The sequence below is a fragment of the Haliotis rufescens genome, unplaced genomic scaffold (genome assembly GCF_023055435.1).
Source record: "Haliotis rufescens isolate VD_foot unplaced genomic scaffold, xgHalRufe1.0.p SCAF_9, whole genome shotgun sequence".
NCBI lineage: Eukaryota > Metazoa > Mollusca > Gastropoda > Lepetellida > Haliotidae > Haliotis > Haliotis rufescens.
This window is the reverse complement of record NW_025964383.1, coordinates 1,631,917-1,642,208: the sequence shown is the minus strand read 5'-3', so window position 1 is coordinate 1,642,208 and position 10,292 is coordinate 1,631,917.

Below are 10,292 nucleotides of genomic sequence, written 5' to 3'. Positions count from 1 at the left end.
CAGTGTCTGTCACCAAGCCTCTCACAGTGTCTGTCACAAAGCCTCTCACAGTGCCTGAAACAAGCCTCTGATAGTATTTGTCACCTAGCCTCTCACAGTGTCTGTCACAGTGTCTGCCACCAAGCCTCTCACAGTGTCTGTCACCAAGCCTCTCATAACGTCTGTCACCGAGCCTCTCACAGTGTCTGTCACCAAGCCTCTCACAGTGTCTGAAACAAGCCTCTCACAGTGTCGGTCACCAAGTATGTCACAGTGTCTGTCACAAAGCCTCTCATAATGTCTGTGACAGTGTATGTAAGAGTGTCTCTTAACAAGCCTTTCACAGTGTCTGTCAACAAGCAGCTCGCAATGTCTGTCACCAAGTATCTCACAGTGTCTGTCAACAAGCAGCTCGCAATGTCTGTCACCAAGTATCTCACAGTGTCTGTCACCAAGCCTCTCAAAGTGTCTGTCACAAAGCCTCTCACAGTGTCTGTCACAGTGTCTGTTCTCAGCCTAAATACACCAACATGTAACCTGCCAAAATACACCAACCTGTACACGACCTAAATACACCAACCTGTAACCTGCCTAAAAACACCAACCTGTACACGACGTAAATACACCAACCTGTACACAGTCTAAATACACCAATATGTACACAGCCTCAATACACCAACCTGAACATAAAATTAATACACCAACTTGTACTCAGCTTAAACACAACAACATGTAACCTGCCTAAATACACCAACCTGTACACGACCTAAATACACCAACCTGTACACAGCCTAAATACAACAACCTGTACTCAGTCTAAATACCCCAACCTGTACTCAGTCAAAATACAACAAAATGTAACCTGCCTAAATACACCAACCTGTAACCTGCCTAAATACACCAACATGTAACCTGCCTAAAAACACCAACCTGTACACGACGTAAATACACCAACCTGTACACAGTCTAAATACACCAATATGTACACAGCCTCAATACACCAACCTGAACATAAAATTAATACACCAACTTGTACTCAGCTTAAACACAACAACATGTAACCTGCCTAAATACACCAACCTGTACACGACCTAAATACACCAACCTGTACACAGCCTAAATACAACAGCATGTAACCTGCCTAAATACACCAACCTGTAACCTGCCTAAACACACCAACGTGTACACGACCTCAATACACCATCTTCCCGAGGCAAGAGAGTTAACTGACTATAAAAGTCCAGTTTCCACCCTTGCCGAACTAGGCTGGTATTATGGAGTTACATTTTGGCTGGACTAACGAGTCTATGCATAGTCCAATCAAATTTGCGCACCGAAATTGAAATCCGGTTCGTAAACTGTCGTGCAGATTAGGTCGATTGCAGAATTTGCAAAACATGTGCACCGCCAACTCGTTGTCAACAGATATTTTCCAAATCTGTTCATGTTTTTAATCAAGGAGCTCACGTGATTTGATGCATTTCGCGATGTAAGACCCGTTTTATCACAATATAGATCTGGATTATCGATCAGATCGTTTTGACTTGGCGCCACCATTTTGTGTGAAGCAAACGCAAGTGATACGAGAGGTGGAATCTGATTGGTCCATTTGAGAGGCTTAGAAGGGACATACCTGGTAATAGCCACTGGTGGCGCTACGATCGAGCCCAGTAATTCAAGCCTAGTTCGGCTAGGTTGGAAACTGGACTTTTATAGTCAGTTAACTCTTTGCCATGGGAAGATGCAATACACCAACCTGTACACAGCCTAAATTCACCAACCTGTACTCAGTCTAAATGCAACAACCTGTACTCAGACTAAATACACCAACCTGTACACGACCTAAATACACAAACCTGTATTCAGCCTAACTACACCAACCTGTACTCAGTCTTAATACACCAACCTGTACTAACCCTAAATACACCAACCTGTACAGGGCCTAAATACACCAACCTGTACTCACCCTAAATACACCAACCTGTACTCAGCCTAAATACAACAAACCGTAACCTGCCTTAATACACCAACCTGTAACCTGCCTAAATACACCAACGTGTAAACTGCCTAAATACACATTTGTGTACACGACCTTAATACACAAACCTGTACTCAGCCTAAATACACCAACCTGTAACCTGCATAAATACACCAACATGTACACGACCTAAATACATCAACCTGTACACAATCTAAATACACCAACCTGTACAAATCCTAAATACACCAACCGGTACACGACCTAAATACATCAACCTGCACACAGTCTAAACACACCAACCTGTACACAGTATAAATATACCAACCGGTACACGACCTAAATACACCAACCTGTACACGACCTAAATACATCAACCTGTACACGACATAAATACACCAACCTGTACACAGTCTAAATACACCATCCTGTTCTCAGTCTAAATACACCAACCTGTACACGACCTAAATACGCCAACCTGTACTCAGCCTACATACACCAACCTGTACACGACCTAAATACGCCTATCTGTACACAGCCACAATACATCAACCTGTACACAGCCTAACTATACCAACCTGTACACAGCCTAAATACACCAACATGTTCTCAGCCTAACTACACCAATCTGTATACAGTCTAAAAACACCAATCTGTACTCAGTCTAAATACACCAACCTGTACACAGCCTAAATACACAAATCTGTACACAGCCTAAATACATCAACCTGTACACAGCCTAAATACACCAACCTGTACACAGCCTAAATACACCAACCTGTACACAGCCTTAATACACCAACCTGTACACGACCTAAATAAACCAACTTGTACACGACCTAAATACACCTATCTGTACACAGCCACAATACATCAACCTGTACACAGCCTAAATACACCAACCTGTACACAGCCTAAATACTCCAACTTGTACACAGTCTAAATACACCAACCGGTACACGACCTAAATACACCAACTTGTACACAGTCTAAATACACCAACCGTTACACAACCTAAATGCACAAACCTGTACACAGCCTAAATACACTAACATGTACACAGTCTAACTACACCAATCTGTATACAGCCTATACACCAACCTGTACACAGTATAAATACACCGACCTGTACACAGTATAAATATACCAACCTGTACACGACCTGAATACACCAATCTGTATAGAGGCTAATTACTCCAACCTGTACACGAACTAAATACACCAACCTGTAAAGAGCCTAAATACACCAACCTGTACACAGCCTAACTACACCAACCTGTACACAGCCAAAATACACCAACCTGTACACAGTTTAAACACCAACCTGTTCACAGCCTAAATACACCAACCTGTACACGACCTAAATATGCCAAACTGTTCACAATCTAAATACACCAATCTGTACACAGTCTAAATACACCAATCTGTACTCAGTCTAAATACACCAACCTGTACACAGCCTAAATACACAAATCTGTACACAGCCTAAATACATCAACCTGTACACAGCCTAAATACACCAACCTGTAAACAGCCTAAATACACCAACCTGTACACAGCCTAAATACACCAACCTGTACACGACCTAAATACACCAACCTGTACACGACCTAAATGCACAAACCTGTACACAGCCTAAATACACTAACATGTACACAGTATAAATATACCAACCTGTACACGACCTGAATACACCAATCTGTATAGAGGCTAATTACTCCAACCTGTACACGAACTAAATACACCAACCTGTACACAGTATAAATATACCAACCTGTACACGACCTAAATACACCAACCTGTATAGAGGCTAATTACTCCAACCTTTACACGAACTAAATACACCAACCTGTAAAGAGCCTAAATACACCAACCTGTACACGGCCTAACGACACCAACCTGTACACAGCCAAAATACACCAACCTGTACACAGTTTAAACACCAACCTGTTCACAGCCTAAATACACCAACCTGTACACGACCTAAATATGCCAACCTGTTCACAATCTAAATACACCAATCTGTACACAGTCTAAATACACCAACCTGTACATAGCCTGAATACACCAACCTGTACACGACTTAAATACACCAATCTGTACACAATCTAAATACACCAATCTGTTCACAATCTAAATACGCCAACCTGTACAGAGTTTAAATACACCAACCTGTACTCAGCCGAAATACACCATATCTACACAACCTAAATACACCAATCTGTACACAATCTAAATACACCAATCTGTACACAGCCTAAATATACAAACCTGTACACAGCCTAAATACACCAACATGTTCTGAGCCTAACTACTCTAACCTGTACTCAGCCTAAATATACCAAGCCGTACACAGTCTAAATACACCAATCTGTACTCCGTCTAAATACACCAACCTGTACACCTATCTGTACACAGCCTAAATATAAAAACCTGTACACAGCCTAAATACACCAACATGTTCTCAGCCTAACTACCCTAACCTGTACTCAGCCTAAATATACCAACCTGAACACAGCCTAAATACCACAACTTGTACACATCCTAAATACACCAACCTGTACACGACCTAAATACATCAAACTGTACACAGTCTAAATACACCAACCTGTACACAGTATAAATACACCAACCGTTACACAAACTTAATACATCAACCTGTAGAAAGTCTAAATACACCAAACTGTACTCAGCATACACACATCAACATGTACACAGCCAAAATACACCAACCTGTACACGGCCTAAATACACCAACCTTTACACGACATACCTACACCAACATGTACTCAGTCTAAATACACTAACCTGTACACGACCTAAATACACCAATCTGTACACTGTCTAAATACACCAACCTGTACACAGCCTAAATACACCAACGTGTACACAGTATAAATACACGATACGGTTCTCAGCCTAAATACACCAACCCTTACACGACCTAAACACATCAACCAGTACACGACCTAAATAAGCAAACAAACCTGTACACAGTAAAAATACACCAACCTGTACACAGTCTAAATACACCAACCTGTACTCAGCCTCAATACATCAACCTGTACACAGTATAAATATACCAACCTGTACACAGTATAAATATACCAACATGTACACGACCTAAATACACCAACCTGTACACGACCTAAATACGCCAACCTGTTCACAATCTAAATACACCAATCTGTACACAATCTAAATACACCAACCTGTACACAGCCTGAATACACCAACCTGTACACGACCTAAATACACCAATCTGTTCACAATCTAAATACACCAATCTGTACACAATCTAAACACACCAATCTGTTCACAATCTAAATACGCCAACCTGTACAGAGTCTAAATACACCAAACTGTACTCAGCCTAAATACACCATATGTACACAATCTAAATACACCAATCTGTATACAATCTAAATACACCAATCTGTTCACAATCTAAATACACCAATCTGTACACATTCTAAATACACCAATCTGTTTACAATCTAAATACGCCAACCTGTACACAACCTAAATACACCAACCTGAACTTAGCCTAAATACACCAACCTGTTCTGAGCCTAAATACACAAACCTGTACACTGTCTAAATACACCAACCTGTAACCAGCCTTAACACACCAACCTGTACACAGTCTATATACACCAACCTGTATACAGCCAAAATACACCAACTTGTGCACGTTCTAAATACACCAACCTGTACACAGTATAAATATACCAACTTGTATACGACCCAAATACACCAACCTGTACACTGTCTAACTACACCAATTTGTACACAGCCTAAACACACCAACCTGTACACAGCCTTAACACACCAACCTGTACACAGTCTATATACACCAACCTGTACACAGCCAAAATACACCAACCTGTACACGATCTAAATACACCAACCTGTACACAGCCAAAATACACCAACCTGTACACGATCTAAATACACCAACCTGTACACAGTCTAAATACACCAACCTGTACACAGTCTATATACACCAACCTGCACACGAACTAAATACACCAACCTGTACACAGCCTCAACACACCAACCTGTACACAGTCTAAATACACGAACCTGTACACAGCCTAAATATACCAACCTGTACACAGTATAAATATACCAACCTGTACACGACCTAAAAACACCAACCTGTACACAGCCTAAGTACTCCAACCTGTACACACTCTAAATTCACCAACCTGTAGACTGCCAAAATACCCCAACCTGTACACAGCCTAAATATACCAACTTGTACACGACCTAAATACACCACCCTGTACACGACCTATATACACCAACCTGTACACAGCCTAAATACTCCAACTTGTACACAGTCTAAATACACCACCCTGTACACAGCCTAAACACCAACCTGTACACAGCCTCAACACACCAACCTGTACACAGTCTTAATACACCAACCTGTACACAGCCTAAATATACGAACCTGTACACGAGCTAAATACACCAACCTGTTCACAGCCTAAACACATCAACCTGTACACAGCCTCAACACACCAACCTGTACACCGTCTAAATACACCAACCTGTACACAGTATAAATATACCAACCTGTACACGAGCTAAATACACCAACCTGTACACAGACTAAACACATCAACCTGTACACAGCCTCAACACACCAACCTGTACACCGTCTAAATACACCAACCTGTACACAGCCTAAATATACGAACCTGTACGCAGTATAAATATACCAACCTGTACACGACCTAAATACACCAACCTGTACACAGCCTAACTACACTAACCTGTACACAGCCAAAATACACCAACCTGTACACAGTCTAAACACCAACCTGTTGTCAGCCTAAATACACCAACCTGTACACAGCCTAAACACACCAACCTGTACACAGCCTAAACACACCAACCTGTACACAGTCTAACTACACCAACCTGTTGTCAGCCTAAACACACCAACCTGTACACAGCCTAAATACACCAACCTGTAACCAGCCCAAACACACCAACCTGTACACAGCCAAAACACACCAACCTGTACACAGCCTCAACACACCAATCTGTACACAGCCTAAACACACCAACCTGTACACGGTCTATATACACCAACCTGTATACAGCCTTAACACACCAACCTGTACACAGCCTCAACACACCAACCTGTACACCGTCTAAATACACCAACCTGTACACAGCCTAAATATACCAACCTGTATACAGTATACATATACCATCCTGTACACAGCCTAAACACACCAACATGTACACAGCCTCGACACACCATCCTGTACACGACCTAAATACACAAACCTGTACAGAGCCTAAATACACCAACCTGTACACAGCCTAACTACACTAACTTTTACACAGCCAAAATACACCAACCTGTACACTGTCTAAACACCAACCTGTTGTCAGCCTAAATACACCAACCTGTACACAGCCTAAACACACCAACCTGTACACAGTCTAACTACACCAACCTGAAGTTAGCCTAAATACACCAACCTGTACACAGCCTAAACACACCAACCTGTACACAGTCTATATACACCAACCTGTACACAGCCAAAACACACCAACCTGTACACAGCCTAAACACACCAACCTGTACACAGTCTAAACACACCAACCTGTACACAGCCTAAATACACCAACCTGTACACAGCCTAAATACTCCAATCTGTACACAGCCAAAATACACCAACCTGTATACAGTATAAATACACCAACCTGTACACAGTATAAATATACCAACCTGTACACAGTATAAATACACCAACCTGTACACAGTATAAATATACCAACCTGTACACGACCTAAATACACCACCCTGTACACGACCTAAATACACCAACCTGTACACGACCTAAATACACCACCCTGTACACAGCCTAAATACTCCAACCTGTTCTGAGCCTAAATACACAAACCTGTACACCGTCTAAATACACCAACCTGTTACCAGCCTTAACACACCAACCTGTACACAGTCTATATACACCAACCTGTACACAGCCAAAATACACCAACTTGTGCACGTTCTAAATACACCAACCTGTACACAGTATAAATATACCAACTTGTATACGACCCAAATACACCAACCTGTACACTGTCTAACTACACCAATTTGTACACAGCCTAAACACACCAACCGGTACACAGCCTTAACACACCAACCTGTACACAGTCTATATACACAAACCTGTACACCGTCTAAACACACCAACCTGTACACAGCCTTAACACACCAACCTGTACACAGTCTATATACACCAACCTGTACACAGTCTAAACACCAACCTGTTGTCAGCCTAAATACACCAACCTGTACACAGCCTAAACACACCAACCTGTACACAGCCTAAACACACCAACCTGTACACAGTCTAACTACACCAACCTGTTGTCAGCCTAAACACACCAACCTGTACACAGCCTAAATACACCAACCTGTAACCAGCCCGAACACACCAACCTGTACACAGCCAAAACACACCAACCTGTACACAGCCTCAACACACCAATCTGTACACAGCCTAAACACATCAACCTGTACACGGTCTATATACACCAACCTGTATACAGCCTTAACACACCAACCTGTACACAGCCTCAACACACCAACCTGTACACCGTCTAAATACACCAACCTGTACACAGCCTAAATATACCAACCTGTATACAGTATACATATACCATCCTGTACACAGCCTAAACACACCAACCTGTACACAGCCTCGACACACCATCCTGTACACGACCTAAATACACAAACCTGTACTGAGCCTAAATACACCAACCTGTACAAAGCCTAACTAAACTAACTTTTACACAGCCAAAATACACCAACCTGTACACTGTCTAAACACCAACCTGTTGTCAGCCTAAATACACCAACCTGTACACAGCCTAAACACACCAACCTGTACACAGTCTAACTACACCAACCTGAAGTTAGCCTAAATACACCAACCTGTACACAGCCTAAACACACCAACCTGTACACAGTCTATATACACCAACCTGTACACAGCCAAAACACACCAACCTGTACACAGCCTAAACACACCAACCTGTACACAGTCTAAACACACCAACCTGTACACAGCCTAAACACACCAACCTGTACACAGTCTAAATACACCAACCTGTACACGACCTAAATACACCAACCTGTACACAGCCTAAATACTCAAATCTGTACACAGCCAAAATACACCAACCTGTATACAGTATAAATACACCAACCTGTACACAGTCTAAATACACCAACCTGTACACAGTCTATATACATCAACCTGCACACGAACTAAATACACCAACCTGTACACAGCCTCAACACACCAACCTGTACACAGTCTAAATACACGAACCTGTACACAGCCTAAATATACCAACCTGTACACAGTATAAATATACCAACCTGTACACGACCTAAAAACACCAACCTGTACACAGCCTAAGTACTCCAACCTGTACACACTCTAAATTCACCAACCTGTAGACTGCCAAAATACCCCAACCTGTACACAGCCTAAATATACCAACTTGTACACGACCTAAATACACCACCCTGTACACGACCTATATACACCAACCTGTACACAGCCTAAATACTCCAACCTGTACACAGTCTAAATACACCACCCTGTACACAGCCTAAACACCAACCTGTACACAGCCTAAATACACCAACCTGTAACCAGCCTAAACACACCAACCTGTACACAGCCTCAACACACCAACATGTACACAGCCAAAATACACCAACCTGTACACAGTCTAAATACACCAACCTGTACACAGTATAAATATACCATCCTGTACACGACCTAAAAACACCAACCTGTACACAGTCTAAACACATCAACCTGTACACAGTCTAAATACACCAACCTGTACACAGCCTAAATATACCAACCTGTACACGAGCTAAATACACCAACCTGTACACAGCCTAAACACATAAACCTGTACACAGCCTCAACACACCAACCTGTACACAGTCTTAATACACCAACCTGTACACAGCCTAAATATACGAACCTGTACACGAGCTAAATACACCAACCTGTTCACAGCCTAAACACATCAACCTGTACACAGCCTCAACACACCAACCTGTACACCGTCTAAATACACCAACCTGTACACAGTATAAATATACCAACCTGTACACGAGCTAAATACACCAACCTGTACACAGACTAAACACATCAACCTGTACACAGCCTCAACACACCAACCTGTACACCGTCTAAATACACCAACCTGTACACAGCCTAAATATACGAACCTGTACGCAGTATAAATATACCAACCTGTACACGAC